This window comes from Protopterus annectens, chromosome 2.part1, assembly GCF_019279795.1.
Source record: "Protopterus annectens isolate FY-2018-M chromosome 2.part1, PAN1.0, whole genome shotgun sequence".
Lineage (NCBI taxonomy): Eukaryota > Metazoa > Chordata > Ceratodontiformes > Protopteridae > Protopterus > Protopterus annectens.
The window spans coordinates 1,987,087,649-1,987,105,887 of NC_056729.1; the positions used below are offsets into that span (position 1 = coordinate 1,987,087,649).

The window sequence follows — 18,239 nt, forward strand, 5'->3', positions numbered from 1 at the left end:
AAAATAAATAAATAAACTGTTTGCTTTTTTTCACTGCAAAAGTCTGAGTAAGCAAAATCCCTTTATAGTGGATGCCCAGTGAGTAAAGCTCTATGGTAGGAAATTACTTTAAAGAAGTTAGAAGAATCATATACACAGACACACACACACACACACACACACACACACACACACACACACACACACACACACACACACACACACACACACACACATCTACATCTACCCCAAAAAAAATGTAAGCGCAATCATATGATGTGGACTAAAGCTTAGTGCATGCATCAGAAATGACTATCTTATACCATTAATGTGCATAGAAATAGTATGAGCAAAAGTTCTGAGGAATTAATTTGAAATCCATAAATATTCAATACACACCCTAAACATTAATATTATACAACTGTAGATGTATGCATAAAACATTTGCAGTTAAAAATATTTAAGAAGGACAAAATGGTTATAATAGATTGAAAGGAAAAAATGAAAAGTAAGTTTAGTTGGATACCTAGATCATCTAGCATATCACAGTTTAAGTTCCTCAGCAAGATGGGAACTGTTGTTAAATATATTGAATATAAATATAAGGTGAAAACTAAAGGTTATCCTGGGGTATTGGCACATTGACAGATCAATTTAATTTCTTGATGTTTATATAATAAAAGTGCATAGCTCTCAACCTTCCATCTCCAAAATGAGGAACACTAGCCTTCATAACGTGGAACAAATGGGCAAAATGTGGAACACATACTGACTTACTAACAACTTCAACTAGGAAGTACATAGGATGATTAAAATATGCTGGTTTTACTTATAAAAAGATCTTTTAATGAATTAATATGATTCATTTCTATTTACCATAGATATGAGTTAAAATCTTCCTAACACTGAATCTGGGACAGACCCTTTCAATGTGGAACTTAAAGGAACGTGAAGTTTTTAAGATCCCAAATGAGGTACATTCCTCATAATGAGGTACATTTGAGAGGTATGATAGAGTGGGTTAGCACAGAAAAACATCCATGAAACAATACAGCCATAAAAAGCTATGCAAACCACATAAAGGGAAACATTAATGCAAACAAGAAATTAAAACATATATACAATAGATGTCTGTCACCTGAGTGACAACTGAAGTGCCGTATCCTGCAGAATTAGGGAATAGTGCTTAAACCTAGAGTATAAGGTACTTCATTTACCTAATTCAGCAGACTTTTATGATGTGTTTGTGTGTATCCATCATTTCATACATACACACACACACACACATGTATATATATATATATATATATATATATATATATATATATATATATATATATATATATATATATATATATATGTATATAAAGTCTCATCACTTTGTCATTTCCTAGTAAAAGTACACAGGTCTTAGCCTATTAGTGTTAATTAAGATTATTTAAAATTATATAATTTTCAGAATTAAAACCCTAAGAAAGTGAAATGATATTGAACATATTTTACAAAATCAGATTATGATGGTACACTGACTGAAATTCATCTTTTCTGATTGCTAATAATATGAGTGGATGAAAATGAATGCGCCAAGGATCAGAATCCCTGAACTGCATTAAACAAACAGAAAATCCAAAAAGAAAGCACTTTTTAAAAGTATTTTTTGCCAGAGGGAGCGGAGCCACTCCCCTGAATGTATATGTGTCAACTCCATGGTTGCATCAACTCCAAAAAAGGCCATCATTGCCAGCAGAAATCACAGACAGCAGTGACTTCCTATGGAGGAACTCAGCTTGTCTGCAGGTTGAACCTTACTTTGGGGGCAAATTAGGGTTGCCACCTTTCTACTGTGCCATTTCCTGACAAACAAGCCCTGCCCCATACAAAATCAAGCCACACCCATTCCCTTTAATAGCCACACCCCTTTACTCTAGCACCCTTCAGCACAAGTCCTTAATATCACATACAGTTACCAATAAGTAGAAAAATGTGCAACGAGTCAGAAGTAAATTAAAAAAAAACTTTATTTAGCAATACTTCATTCAAGGGTTCACTACATACAACAGTACATCACACAAAAGCATGGGAAGACTAAGCCCAAGTCTAATATCACATGTAGGTAGTACTAAAATGGACATACAATTACTTAGATATTAAAAACACCAATTCATTCAAACCAGTACATTAAGGGTTCACCACACACAATAGTAAAAGAAAAGCAACTGTTTAAAGTGTCTTCACAGTTTTGCTAGAAATCATTGCTTATACTTGAAGCTATATTTGGCATTTGATAGCAGCCTCAAGTAATGGCTGGTTATTTTTCACAAATGAATAAAATTGCAAACAACTAAAGTTTAGCTTGACCTGCAACTCTGCCTTAACAAGAGACACAAGCATTTTATTTCTTGTATCAGTCCACGCATTCCCCCATAACTGAAAAAACCCTTTCCACAAAGCTATTGCTAAGGGGGATTGAAAGGGCAAGCTGCACCAGTCTGTAAAGTGGCTTGCAGTTTGGAGCTTTACTAAAAAAAGTCACCCAGCGATCACTTACAGATGCCTCTGTCATCTGTAACAGGCCTGGCAATGCAGCAGTTAAAGTGCAGTAGTCTGAGTAAAGTGCTCCAATGTCCACGTCCAATTTGAAAACGTCTGCAACCGTACACAGTTCTGGCCAAATTACAGAATGTTGGAGGCTGAGGACCTACATAGCTTTAAAAGGACTATTATCATAATCAAACCACTTCTGTAGGTAACAAAGTGCTTTACTGTAAAAATCACAGAAGGTCCTACAGACCTGCTGTGCAACAGCTGGAGTAAAGTGCTGTAAGGCAGATGAAACTTTAGCACCAAAAAAAATGGTCATCTAGCCTTCTCTGCAACTCATCTTTAAGACTTTTCATCATGGTGTACAACTCGGGAGCAGCGAGAGTGTTACTTTCAAGTTTTGCTATAGACTTGTGGAATACCTGCAGGATGTAGTGCATGAAATGTATGTAGCACTCTGCCTCAGACACATCCCCACTGATGCCATCCTTATCAGCCTCCACAAATTTCCAGATAAGGGGGTGACAGTCCTCAGGCCCTTGACTAATAAAATAACTTTTAATAGCAGGCCAGCATTCTACCAGCCTTGCCACAGCTGGGAACAAAGACAGCCACCTTGTTACAACATGCTGCATGATGTCCCTAAAGTCCTGGTCTAGGAAAGAATAGAAGCCTTTCAACAGTACCATTTTTTTTAGCAGATGCTGAAAACTCACTATATACTTTCAAAACCAGAGTCTCCACATCAAACTTTGCAAGGGACTTGCTTGCATGCTTAGCACAGTTATGTATTACGTGGCATAAACAGTTTGCTGCAATGATGTGAGGCACCTCAGATTTCAAACTTTTAAAAACAGACCTGTGCTTTCCATAATTGACTGATGCATTGTCTGCAGCATAGCTAGCAATGTTTTGTACTTAGAGCCCTTTATGCACAAGGATGTCCTTTATTCTAGTAAAGATACATTCAGAACTTCCGTTATGATCCTCGTAGAAATCAAGGAGTTTCTATTGTGTGCCATGGGTGTGAGTAAAGTACTGAATAATTAAAGGGAACATTTTTCTGTTCCCTTTATTGGATGCATCTGTTCCCACTGAGAAATAGGAATTGCCAAGTTCCTGCAGAAGGAGCTCCTCTGAATGAGGGGCAAGTACATTCATGACAATACTCTCAGATTTTGACTTCCCACAGCTGAATTTCAAAGCCAAAGTAGAATCAGGGAAGACTGTCGGTGCCAGCTTACCTCCACAATCTATAGATACATATGAGTGACCGTGTTTCACTCCATGATAGACTGCTGTCACTTCAGCTGCAGTCACTTTGGAAGCTTCACTGGTTGCACTACGTGGCTGAATAAACTTGGTCATTACAAGGTTCTGCCTCTGGAGCTGAAGGCTTTGCTGATGTTTGTCTGACTTCTGATGGCTTTTCAATGCCTTTTCCCTTCCCATTTTACAGTGAAAATTGTTCCACAGGATGTGCACTTTGCCCTGGCATCTGCATTTGGAGCAGGTCACACCCATGAGTAGCTTTGCTCCCACACCTTATTATAACTGCAGAAAAACCTCTTAGGAGACACGCTTTCAGCCTCTTCTTGATGATCCATTGACATTTTCCTGAACATGATTCATGCAGGATCCTTGCTCAGCACTACAATAAACCAAAACAGCTATTAATACAAAATCAAAACACTTGTGACCAACACCATTGCCTGGTGGGGCCTGTGTCAGTCAGTAGCCATTAGCCAGAGTTGATCACATTCACATGTGAATCTCCAGACTTTCACACCCTAGTAATACCAAGTTGGTATAAGGAAAAAAAAATGAGAGACTCCACATGAAAAATGAACAGTGAAGGTAAAGCAATGAAAGGCAGAAGCAACTCCTGTCTGAGGGACATTCTGCAGCTGTTACACATGAACCTGGTGTGACAGCAGAATATGCACAGAAGGCATTCAACTGTGTGTAAAACACATGGGTCAGACACTACAGCAATGTACCAAGTTAAGACCCTCTACTGTTATGTAGAACCCAATGCAAAAGTTATCCAGCTGAGTCTGGACACAGCAAGAAAGTTCATGCATACTGTAGACTGACAAGATAAAGACGAAATACATGGTAGCTCAGCAATCATACCCTCTGGCTACAACTGTAATAACTTGCATAAAGACAAACCATACAGTGTGGGCCAACACGATGATAAAGATGAAATATGTAGTTCAGCAATCATAATACCCTCTGGCTGCAACAGTAATAACTTGTGTAACGATAAAATAGACCGTATGGGCAGACATGATAAAGACGAATTCCGTAGTCCCACAGTATTCCAGATGCAACACCCCATATTAAGTGCAATTTCTCTTAACAGCACAGAGAACAGTCAACATGGGGCTGGTTTCTCCCCTTTTCCACTCCAGATCCACACCACCACCTCCCACTGGCACAGTTATAGAGTTGAGCATAGTGGCCAAGTGAAGACCTCCAGCATCCTATTTATCGAACAGTGCTTTGGGCCCCCACTCAAGCAGTTGAGACACACTGAGGTCTGATTTATATACACACGGGAAAGGCTGGCACAAGTTTACTAAGTATATGTTCATAGGTTCATAGGTTCATACTAGGCTATCTGCCTTAGGGCATTTATAAGCCTAGCCAGAATGTGTTTGGCTTTCGCCACCCATTTTAAATTTATTTTGCTATGCCCTTTTTCAAGGTTAGTATACTGTGCCTCTGTCTAACAGCGACACAGAAGTGATACCCGGGGTAAACCTACGATCTCCCATCCACTCATCAAGATTCCTCTTGAAGAGAGTCAATGAGGGACTCTGCCTAACCTGGACTGGGATTTTATTCCAGAATGAAGGGAGCCTCTGGGTTATAAATCTGTCCCTCCAGCATGTCCTATTTATTTCAGTGCTGAGGTTCAAGTCTCTCGAGCACGTAGCTCGATGGGCTTTGGATTTTCTGAGGTGCAGCATGTCCATTAATTCCGGGTTGGACATGGCTTTATACGTCAGGCACAGATCGCCTCTGAACAGGTGGTATGCCACTGAGTCGAGCTGGAGTTTCTTTAACCAGGCAGCATATGGCATCTGTTTGAGCCCTTTGATCCTCTTGGTGAGGTACTTTTGGGGTCTTTCCAGTTGCTGCAGGTGTCTGTTAAGGTACATCCCAAAAGGGGCATTGTACTCAATTATGGGCCTGATGAGGGATGAGTAAAGAGGCATGATGACCTCCCCTGATCTAGATGTGAATCCCTTCATGATTAGGTAGGCTATATAAAATGTTTTTCTAACCACTTTGGCCATGTGGTTGTCAAATGAGAGATTGCTATCAACTTGGGTCCCCAGGTCCCTAATTACTTCTTCTGTACTTAATGGATTACCACCTATGTGGTAATTTGTGGGCACTTTGTTTTTGCCAAAGGGATGACTATACAGTTTTTGGCATTTAGCTTGAGGCCATGGCTCTGGCACCAGTTGTCTGTTTCTATGAGGCCCTTTTGGAGGATGCTTGTGTCAGCTGGAGAGTCGATTATGGCGCCCAGTTTGCAGTCATCTGCGAACTTGGTCAGCCACAGTCCTTCCGTGTTGACCTGTACCTCCGAGAAATATATACCGAACAAGAGAGGTCCCAGGACTGAGCCTTGTGGGACACCACTTGTAACTGGTTTGGAGTCTGACATGGCTCCAGCAATTCTAACCATGTGGGTTCTGTCCTTGAGCCAGTTTGCAATCCATCTAGTGACATAGGTTCATAGGTTCATACTAGGCTATCTGCCCTAGGGCATTTATAAGCCTAGCCAGAGTTGTGTGGCTTTTCACCACCCCTTAGGTTGAAGAATACTATACCCATTAGTTTGCCGTGCCTCTGTCCAGCAGTGATACAGAGATGATCCCCGGGGTAAACCTATGATCTCCCATCCACTGGTCAAGATTCCTCTTGAACAGAGCCAGCGAGGTGCTCTGTCTCACATGGACTGGGATTCTGTTCCACAGCATAGGGAGTCTCTGGGTGATGAATCTGTCCCTCCAGCACGTCCTATTTATATCCGTGTTGAGGTTTAAGTCTCTTGCTCTTGTGGCTCTGGTGGATTTGGATTTTTTGAGGTGGAGCATGTCCATTAATTCCGGGTTGGACATGGCCTTGTATGTCAGGCACAGGTCACCTCTGAGCAGACGGTATGCAATTGAATAGAGCTGGAGTTTCTTCAGTCGGGCAGCATATGGCATATTTTTGAGCCCCTTTATCCTTTTGGTGAGGAACTTTTGGGGTCTTTCCAATTGCTGCAGGTGTCGGGTAAGATACATTCCGAATGGGGCATTGTACTCAATCATTGGTCTGATAAATGAAGAGTACAGGGGAACAATGACCTCCCTTGATCTGGATGTGAATCCCTTCATAATCAGGTGGGCAATGTAGAAGGTCCTCCTAACCACTTTGGCAATGTGAGTGTCAAAAGAAAGGTTACTGTCAACTTGGGTCCCCAGGTCCCTGATAACCTCTTCTGTGCTTAATGGATTGCCACCTATGTGGTAACTTGGGGTTACCTTGTTTTTACCAAAGGGTATGACTATATATTTTTTGGCGTTTAGCTTAAGGCCATGGCTCTGGCACCAGTTATCCGTTTCTATGAGACCTCTCTGAAGGATATCTGTGTCTGATGGATTTTCAACTATGGCGCCCAGTTTGCAGTCATCTGCAAACTTTGTCAGCCACAATCCTCCTATGTTTGCCTGCACTTCTGAAAAGTAGATGCCAAACAAGAGGGGGCCCAGGACTGAGCCCTGTGGGACACCACTTGTGACCGGCTTGGAGTCTGACATGGCACCAGCAACTCTAACCCTGTGGGTTCTGTCCTTGAGTCAGTTTGCAACCCATCTTGCGACATATGGGTTTACATTTAAGCTGGTGAGCTTTTCTATGATACCCGAGTGGGGTATTGTGTCGAAAGCTTTTGCAAGGTCAAGGTAGGCTGTGTGAACTGCCTTACCCTCATCAATGGCCTTGGTGACTGCCCCCCTTTTCCCCAGACTACAAGGTAATCATTGCCACCTACTCCTCATAAGCAACTTTATGGCCCTAACAAAGTGTGTTCAGTCTTACTGTGCAATAGTAATAAACATTGGTAGTTCAACCAATGCCAAGGTAGAGTGACCCACAGAGTCACTAAATAAATATGAAAGTAGTCTCAACTTAAATATCTACACCACAACGAAACATTTAAACATATTTAATAAGACAATATCCAGTATATATTCACTGTAACAAGCTCAAAACCACATGAAATATTTCACATTGACAGTCCCAAAGAAAAGCACCTACATTAAGCCTTACTATATACCCAAGACAATACATCTAGAAAGAAAAACAGGTCAAGGTAAACATAGCGGTGATGACAGACTAGAAAAGACCGTTCTACAGTCCAGGCATCTTATACAAATCATGCAGTCATTATATATTCACTGTAACAAAGTACAAAACCACATGAAAGATTTAAAACATTGCAGTAAAAACAGCCAAAATAAGCCTTGGTATACCCTAGAAAATGCAGATCAAGGTAAACATAGCAGTGATGACAAACTAGAGAAATGATAGTTCTACAATCATAGCAAGAACCCTATGTAACTCATAGTCAGTATACATTCATTGTAACATCAAAGTGCACCCACATGAAAAATAATAAATCAAAGTGCACCCACATGAAAAATAAAAAATTACAATAACTGCAGTTAAAAACAGCCAAACCAACCCTTGCTATATATCTCAGTCTGCAGATTGTATCCTAGAAACTATAGATAAAGACTAAGATAGATGTGGTGATTACAAACTAGAAATTGTTCTAGTTAATAACACCACAACATGTTGAACATCTAGATATAGTTACACACATCTTATACAAATCATGTGTTGTCACCATCAATGAATGAGATAGTGCCAGCACAGCTAGTTAATTAATATAAGTTTAATGTTTAAAAAATTCACTAGTAGCTGTGCTGGCAGTATCTCATTCCCCTTGCCACACTAAGCTTTGAAAATCTACCTCAATCCATCCATATTAAAAACTTTCCACTTACCTCCAGAAAAGTAGCAGCAGGGCTCCTTAAACAAGCTCTCAGCCAGAACAGGACATGCAGCTAACAAAGGCACAGCAAGCAAGCAGCAGGCAGGGGAGCACACCACCCGGTCCACAGCACTACTCTTCCCTTCCAGGGGCAGGCTCCAGCAAGCAAGCAGCAGGACTAGGGCAATCCTTCCTTCCGACCGAATCGATTCCAGGCTCCAGCAGCAAAAGAAGCCAGCAGACAAGGACACAGCCACAAGAAGACCACAACACCAGGCAATCCACCGAAGGTATCCCGAACTTCAAACAGCCGAACCAGCAAAGAAATTTCAGACCTTAAGTAAGTACCTCACCGACCTTTTTAGTAAAAGGTAACATATACCTGAGAGCACCGCTTTTTATCCCTTAATTTTCACGGACTTTTGCAGGCATCGACTCGCAAATCTAAGTGTTGATTGGCTGCTTGCTGCATGAGCCTCTTCTGCTGCAAGCAGCCAATCAACCAAGATGGCAATGTCATTTTTTTTTTTTAGTTAGCGTACAGATGCACTGACGTCGTGCTTTGTATTTCCGGACTCTCAGAGTGAGAACCGGAGAACCGGAGTGCCCTACTGATTTTTTGGACACTCCGGAAAAAAAACGGAGGGGTGGCAATGCTGAGGCAAATTATTCTTCAGCTCTCCTTCTTGGGAATGGCCTTGGGTTATACTGGAATGGAAGTGATTCTTAGTGGAGGCTGATGAATTACACATCCCTGAACGAGATTGTCAGTGCACCAACCAGGGGTGCAAACATTCTTGGTCTGGTCCTCACTAATATGGGAAAGCACGGCACAGCCCCTAGTGTAATGTCATCTCTGGTAAGGTCATACCACAAAATAGTCTCCTTTGAAGTAAAAATAAAACCAGAAATCCAGTTAACCCTACTCTAAGGCTATCTTCCTACCATTAAGTGATAACCTTGCAAAAGTTCAAGCCCCCTCTGTCACCCAGTGGTTAGCCATCTGGCTCACAGACAGGACCAATGAAGTTAGAATTGGGGAGTCTATCTTTACATAGAGACAATCACCAGTGGAGTCCCTCAGGGATTGGTCCTTGGACCATTCTTTTTTGGCATCTACTTTTCTAAAGTCAAGGTCAATGTCAAGGGTCTTTGGCTGACCACATTTGCAGATCATTGCAAATTAGGAATAGTCATAGAATCCCCTACTAACAGTAATGTTCTCCATGAAGGGCCAATGCAGACAATAACTGGTGTCAGAGCCATGGACTAAAAATAAATGCCAAGAAATGCATAATGGTATCATTCTGGAATTCAACTACCCCTGGGAATTACCATATTGACAACACACTCCTAAGAGTTTATCCAGAAGTCAGGGACTTGGGGATACATGTTGACAGCAATCTACCCTTTGACCATCATGTATCTTCAGTACTGAGGAAGTTATTCTATGTTGTGTAACTTATAAACAAATGTATGACATCTAGGTCCAAGCAGGTCATTGTTCCACTGTATTCAGCATGCATTAAAACCTATCGTTGCATACAATGAACCCTTTGGTATGTACCTAAAGAGGCACATCCAACAGCTGCAACATCCACAGAGGTTCCTCACTAAAAGAATACAAGGCATAAATAACTTGTCCTATGCAGACCACCTAAAAGCCCTATACCAGTATTTTGTCTCCTATAGGCTGTTGATGGGATATCTATGCCTGGCATACAAGACGTCTTTGGATCCTACTCTGATGAACTTCCTTCAGATTCACAGAACAAGCAGCACTACAACTGACCATTGTAAAGGCTTAAACCTTGCCTATGATATAAACAGGTCCTGAACGACAGACAGGTATGTATCCCAGAGACTACCCCTTCTCTGGAACAGACTTTCCCAATTCAAGTGTGACTTGGAAAACTACATGGGGCATCAGGAATTCATGCCGGTTTGGCATCTATGTCTCTAATGGACACAGGCAGCATGTAAATGATTTGTCTCCCAAGTCCCTGCCTACACTACAAAGGGTACCAGAACTTGTCAGAAATTTGAGATATATGGCTAGGTTTAAAAAGACCCCAGTGGTCATTAGCCTTGTACACACCCATGAACCTGAACATATCTCAGTTGGATAAACAGCACTGGGGTGTTTGCATCTTGACACCATATGGGATAAAAGAATAAGAAGGGGCATCCTGCATCCTGCTTGGACCAGCCTTATGTGCACACTGCTCACCTCCCATAGTTATAGAAAAAAGACGAAAGCTTCCAAAGTTTCTAACTAAAGCCCCTTGGATACATACAAGGCACTGTTGACAGTCATGTGACATAATTTTCTTGTGGGAAATGCCCATGCCTCATAGGGCCACTATGGATTAATCAATGGTTTGCTGTTTTACAGAGGAATGGCAGTATATAAGAAAAGCAGGTTTGTGATATGTGGCTATGATGGATGCTAAGGCTATGTGGGACAGGGAACCTCATCAGAAAGAAAAAAAAAGTGCATTTGTGTAAAATCCTACCATAACAGTAGATGACTTCTCTTTATTGTTGCCATATTCTAGACAGAAGGGATCTTCCACCCAGAGCAGCCTGACCCTCATCAGTATACAAAATCCTAATGATCTTGTATGTATTGTATGTCACACTTATGCTTCCCACAAAGAAAGTACGGCATAAAAGGGATGTATGGATCCAACTATGCAGAACTGAATTGCTCCAGAAGATAACATTCTCCATAGCAGAGTCCATGTACATCCAGAAGGAAAAATGCAGAAGAAAAAGGGGAAACCCTCATCCAGAAGGGAATCCAAAAAAAAAAAAAAAGATTTTACACAACTGTACTATGTCCTTCTAGATCACTGCTGCAGTATTCTAAATAGAAGGGAGAGTAAAAAGCTCAAGAAACAGAATGGGAGATGGAAGGCTGGGAACAGCCCTCAACAAACCCATATAAAATGGTTACAGCAAAACCTGCTCTGGCCATAGAAACCATATCCAACTTATAATGCTTAGTAAAGGCATGCACTGAAGACCAAGCAGCAATTTCAAGAATGGAACTGGTGTCCAACCCCTTGAAGAAGGCACCAGAAGAGGCAACAGTCCTAGTGGAATGAGCTCTAACAAAAGTAGACAGATATTTTCCATGAAAAATATAACAAAGGAAAATGACCTTCAATATCCAGGAGGAGATGGTTTGCTTAAAAACAACCAAACCCAATGTCTTGGGATGTAAGGAAGCAAAAAGCCAATCAGACTTATGGATGACGTTAGCTTTATCCAAATAGTACCCGAGCTGTCTGTGCAAATCCAAGGTATGCAGGACCCTCTCACTTGCAGACTGAGGAGAAGGGAAAAAGGATGGAAGTTGTACCGACTGATTCAAGGACAACTCATTTACTACCGCAAAAAAGGATGATTAATACAAAGGGAAACCCTGTCCCTGCGAAAAACCAAAAAAGGAGGAATGTAGCTCAGAAACCCTCCGAGCAAATGTAAGAGCCAGCAACTAGACAGTCTTCCAGGTGCAGTGTTGCATAGAAGCATAATCTGCAGGCTCAAAAGTAGACTAAGTCAATTTTTCCAAAACAACATTAAGGTCCTAAGGAGGAGGAATAGGCTTCCTTGGGGACCTAATATGCAAGACGCCTTTAAGAAATTGTTTGACCTCAAAATGAGAAGCCAAAAGAGGATTCAAGGGCAGACAAGGGCAAAAGGCTGACAAATGGGTCTTTTCAGAAGAATAGGACAGGCCAGACTGGAGCAACTCACAAAAATAAGACAGGACCAGAGAGAACTCCACTGAAAACAGGTCCTGGTTATGAGGATGGCACCAGACAGAAAATCTTTTCCATTTGGACACATGAGATTCTCTGGTTGAGGGTTTCCTTGCCTCCTGTAAAACCCTGAGCATGTCCACAGAAAAGGGGTGCCTGAAAGGGATCAAAACCCTATAACCCACACTGTCAGTTGAAGAGGGACAAGTGAGGATGGATGAGAGACCTCTTGTCCTGTGTGAGGAGGTCCAATTGGTGAGGTAACTTGTAGTGATTGCCCCAGGCCAGATGCATTAAGAGGGAGAACCAAAAGGGAGGCACTAGCAAGAATTTTGGGGAGCCCAGCTCAATCTTCTGCAGGACACTTGAAGAAGAAGGACAGGAAGGAAAGCACAAAGAAGCATCCCCTCTAAGGAAAAGAAAGGGCATCCATCTTCCATGCCAGATGGCATGGCAGTCTGGAACAGAAGAGAAGCTTGCCTGTTCACAGGAGAGGCAAAAGGATCTACCTGGGGAATCCAATGGACAATGTCCAAAAACATTTCTCTGTGAAGCATCCATTCATGAGCCTGTGTTTTGGACATTTTCAGAGAATATGTCACTAGATTGTGCTCTGAAGGAAGGTATACTACCTGAAGAGTTAACTGCTAAATGAGAGACACCTCCCAAGCCTGAAGAGCCATCCTGCAGAGGAGATAAAACTTTCTACTTCCCTACTTATTGATGTACCATATCACTGTAGTGTAGTCTGTGTACATCTTCAAGGGGCCTGAAGAGAAAATGGGGTGAAAAGCTTGAACGGCCAGAATTAGAAGTCTCATCTCTTTGATGCTGATATGGTCTGACTTCTGATGGAGAGGTCATATATCCTGAAATCTGAGGTGACCAAAAGAAACCCTTCACCCCATGTCTGAGGCATCGGTGAACAGTTCTTGAGAAGGGACTGGAGGCTGAAAGGGCTGGCATGGGTTGAGAGTGAACTGTCGAATCCACCACTCAAATTCCATCTTGAGACAGGGAAGGAGAGGTACACTGAAATCCAGGGGATGACAATGCTGCAGCCAAACTGACCTGAGGTACCACTGAAGCTTCTGCATATACAGTCGGGCAAGAGGGAGCAGTGGAAGAGAAGAGGCCATGAATCCCAGCGCCTGAAGAAACTCCCTGGCTAGCATGGCAGGAAGAGGAAGAAGAGACTGAAAGAACTTTTGGAGGTGGAAGAGAAACCAGTATTAGCACTATCTGAATCCTGCATCCCAGACACACATGATCCTGAGACGGAGTTAGGATAGACTTTTTTAGGTTGATAGTGAACTCCAGACTTTGAAGAAAAGAAATGATGAACTCCAGATCCTGATACAGATGATAGGGAAAAGGCATCTGAAGCAACAGGTAATCTACATAAGGAAAAATCTGAATGTCTTGGAGTCTGCAAAAAGCAATAACAGGAGCTAGGCATTTTGTGAATACCCTTGGGGCAGTAGAGAGTACAAAGGGCAAAGTAGCGAACTGAAAATGAAAGGAAGACACAGAGAAACATAAAAACATCCTGAATAGGGGATATGAAGGTAAACATCTTTTAGATCCAAAGACACCAGAAAAGCCTGGGGTAAAAAAGAGAAAACAGGGTTTGAAGAGTAAGCATCCAAAAAGAAAGAATCTTGAGAAAGGTGTTGAGCTGGGAGAGATCCAGAATAGGTCTCCAAGTGCTCTCCTTTTGCAGTACCAGAAATATCCTGGAATAAAAACCCTTTCCCACTTGGACAGATTGAATGGTTCCTTGGTTCACCAGGGACACTAGAACCTCTGGAAAATAAAGAAGTTTCTCTAAAGGAGAAGAGGAATCCCTGAAAAAGGAAGGAGAGACTTTCACACCATGAAGTAACCCTGATGGATGATAGAACCCAAAAGTCTGGACTGATGAGACACCAATTTGGAAGACAAAGGGAAAGCTGAAGTGACAAAGGAACCTGGTATAAAAGAAGGGGGGAGTTGTCAAAGAGAAGTAGGCTTATCAGATAAAGGAGGCTTCTGGGCTACCAAAATCTGGGTAGCCTTAGCAGAGGGGGCCACCTACCACCCTTCATGCCCTTGGAGGCTTGGCAGGGTTGGCTGCAAACAAAAGCAGATCTAGAAGGATAATTCCTCTGGAATTTAGGGATAGGAAAGACAAAAATAAGTTTAAGGTCCTGCAAGGTTTTGGCTTTCTCTTGAAGAGACTTAAATATGTTAGCAGCAGCAGTCCCAAAGAGATGTTTATTATCCAAAGGAGCATCCAACAACTTGGCCTTAAGGTCCTGAGGCAGACACTGGAGATTAAACCAGGAACAACACCTCATGAAAGACCCAAAAGCTGCAGCCCTGGAAGAGGCATCAGCAGCATCATAGCTGCACTTAATAGAGTGGTGAGTGACTTGATAAGCAGAACCTAAAATAAATAAGGCAAAGGATTTGCCTTCAGAATCAAGGAGATCATAAATAACCTGACAAGCCTGAGCAATCAAGGCCAGAGCATAACTGATCTTGTGGGTCTGGTAATTAACAGCCCTAAAGGTCAAGATAGAAACAGTGTAAACTTTCTTACCAATCCTCTATATTGCCATATTATCCTTATCAGAAGGCAAAAGTTTGGAGGAGGGCAAAAACTTAGAAGGTTTGTCAGAAGGGACTGACACCACAGCAGGATCACCAGCAGGATATTCAAATAAAAACTGACAATCCACAGGAACCTTATAAAACCTATCAGTTTTCTTAGAAATAGGAGGCTGAGAATTAGGAGACTTGGAAGCAGCAGTTTATGAGTATCCACCTGAAGCAACTCCTAATATCTTCTCTGAATATCAGACACTTGAGAAAAATCCCACTTAAAGCATTCCATAATCCTAGCAACTGTGTTCCCAGAGGACAATTCCTCAAAAGGAGACTCAGGGCTAACAGACTCCTCTTCATCAGAACCATAAGTCAAATGTGAAGGCATCTGTGAAGAAAAGGACAAAGACCCCTCATCAGACACTGAATCTTCATCTGTGGAATCCATTTCCCTAAGCCATTTAGAAGGGGTAGAGGTCCAAGGAGGAGCAGGTACTGAAACCCCTTGAGGAGACTTTAGGGCCATCAAGGCAGAAAACAAGCCCTGAGTAAATTCTTGCCATTCCCTTTGAGGATCCTTAGGATGGACCAAAACATGCTTCAGATTTTGTCTTTTCTTGGAAGGAACATTAGCCCTAACAAATACCAAAGGTTCTGACCCTTGGCAAGATCCAATAAGAGAACCTGGAACCTTGTCCTTGACCAAGATCTGCAAAATTCCTCTATAAGACCCTTTGATATAATCAACTGTGGCACCCCTCGAAGTCTGGAGGAGACACCTGAAAAGCTTCAGAGGATGTATGAAAAAATGGATCTGTACTAGCCTCCCATGGGGTTGACAACAGAAATCTGATGTAGAAGCTGAATGACCTACAGAGCTATTACCCACTTCTAGAGGGACATTTGGTGGAGGCTGCACAGCTAAAGAATCCAGCCAAGACATTGTGGCCTTCTTCTTACCTAGCAGGAGTATCTCAGGTTAAAGGATTTTGCCACAGTGCTCTGGCCTCTGGGATAACTGTTTAAGCTGCTGGTTTTCAAGATAAATGGCCAGAGAAGACAACTGGATTCTGAGTGTCTTAGGCACAAATGCCTTAGAGATATTATAAGAGGTATGGTCGTGGGAAGCACTCAAACAAAAAAGACATTGTGACAATCCTTCTGGGGAACCTGTCTGCTAAATTGACATTTTCCCTTCTTGGATGACTTGAACTCTCAGTAGAAAAATAAAATTCAAGACCAAGAAAAGTAAAAAAGAAACAAACCCAATGGGGCACTTATTCAGTACCATAACAAGGCATTCAGACCAATTAGCAATAATGACATTCGAACTGGCAGCAAAGACATTCTGGTAGTTGCATCCATACATCTGTACATCCTTTTTATGCCCTGCGTTCTATGTGGGGAGAATAAGTGTGCCGTACGGTGCGTACAAGATCATTAGGCTTTTGTATACTGGCCGAGCATTGGGCTGCCCTGGTGGGAGATCCCTTACGTTTAGAAAACTGCAACAGTGATATGGAAGGACATCATATATTAGAAAATATATGAGATGGACCATATTAAAAATGACATATTTCTACTCTGAACCACCAGAAATGGATGCAGACATACAGGCACACTTGACATCAAATGAACTTAGAAGCTATAGCTGTACTAGCAACTTGTTTGATTATATATATTTCTTTATTTTGGGTTTACCAAATGTTCCATGTTGTCTGAAAGAACTTCACAAATAGATCATAACTTTATTTTCTAGTTTTACATTTGTTCTGCCATACTGACTTCCTGTGTCGCCCTACATGAGTGTAGTCTCTGCAGTTTGTAGTTTCTTTCGCTGCCCTACCTGACCATGGTCTCTACACTTTGCAGTGTTTCTTTCGCTGCCCTACCTGACCATAGTCTCTGCACTTTGCAGTGTTTCTTTCGCTGCCCTACCTGACCATAGTCTCTGCACTTTGCAGTGTTTCTTTCACTGTCCTACCTGACCATAGTCTCTGCACATTGCAGTGTTTCTTTTGCTGCCCTACCTGACCATAGTCTCTGCACTTTGCAGTGTTTCTTTCGCTGCCCTACCTGACCATAGTCTCTGCACTGTGCAGTGTTTCTGCACTTTTTCATCATTCTTGTGTACAAGAAACAATCTATAGCTAAGGAGTAAATGTCAAAATTCTTAATATATGAATCAGTATTATAGATCAAAGCTGTAAGTAGGTGTATTTGTATTCAAAGTTGCATTCACAGCAAAAATCCATGGATAGTACTTAAGATGTCCCAGTTAAGAAGATGGTATTAACGGAATCCTTAAGGTAAGCCCCTTGAGCTCTGTAAATGGAGCTCTCCTTTGTTGCATTCAGCAGACAAAAGTGTAAAAGTGTGATTTTCATACAAGTTTAATGCTATTGAAAGCCAGCAAAGTGTCTCTGTGTTACTCTTTTGCCTTTTCAACAGTATGTATTGTATGCCATTTCTATGCTAATAAAGAATATCCCCTAATTAATGGTTAATTTATAGCAAAACCTTTTCTAAAAAGTACTATTCAAAGTGAAGCAAATAATCACTCAGTGTTTGCTTTTATAATGAGGATGCTGGTCCCTGGGCTCTGAAAGCATCACTTTTTAAAACCTGCATTTAATATCAATCAGCTAGTTTGAAAAAAGGGGAAAAAAAAAAACATTAAAAACTGAAACATTTTTTTTCTTGAGTGCAGCCAGTCTGGCTGTTTAACTGTAGAATTATATATTAAATAGTCCTTTGAAGATTAGTATACTTATCCTGGGATTCAGAAACATGCCTATCATTACAGCACAAGAGCAACTAAGGAGATACCAAGAGGCACAATGAGGCTTACGTAAAAGCAATTATCAATTAAGAAAAAGAAATTTAGTGCAATGAGCATTAGGCAATTAAGAAACCCACTCAAAGAAATGGCAGTACCAGTAAGGAGAGAGGTGTTTCATGAGTTTGGCTAGGGAATTCCAAACAGCAGTAGTGAATATGGTGCATGCATACAAGTACATGCCTGTCAAATACAATATTCTGACTCACACCCAGTAAGTGGCTGCCATTAATGTCATTATGAAGTTTTATTCTTTAAAATGGGGAGGAAATTGTAGTATAAAAAAGTCAGAAAGAAGGAAGAGAAGCCATGGAAAATATACACACACACACACGTGTGTTTGTGTGTGTGTGTGTGTGTGTGTATGGGTATGTGCATATGTGTGTGTGTGTGTGTGTGTGTGTGTGTGTGTGTGTGTGTGTATATATATATATATATATATATATATATATATATA

The 18,239-nt window shown here is 41.4% G+C and overlaps 1 protein-coding gene across 1 annotated transcript in view; it reads right to left on the minus strand.

Moving 5' to 3' along the window:
• The window catches only part of SHISAL2B (shisa like 2B), a 984,986-nt gene that overhangs the window by 714,085 nt on the left and 252,662 nt on the right, over positions 1–18,239 (minus strand). The window lies entirely within an intron of this gene.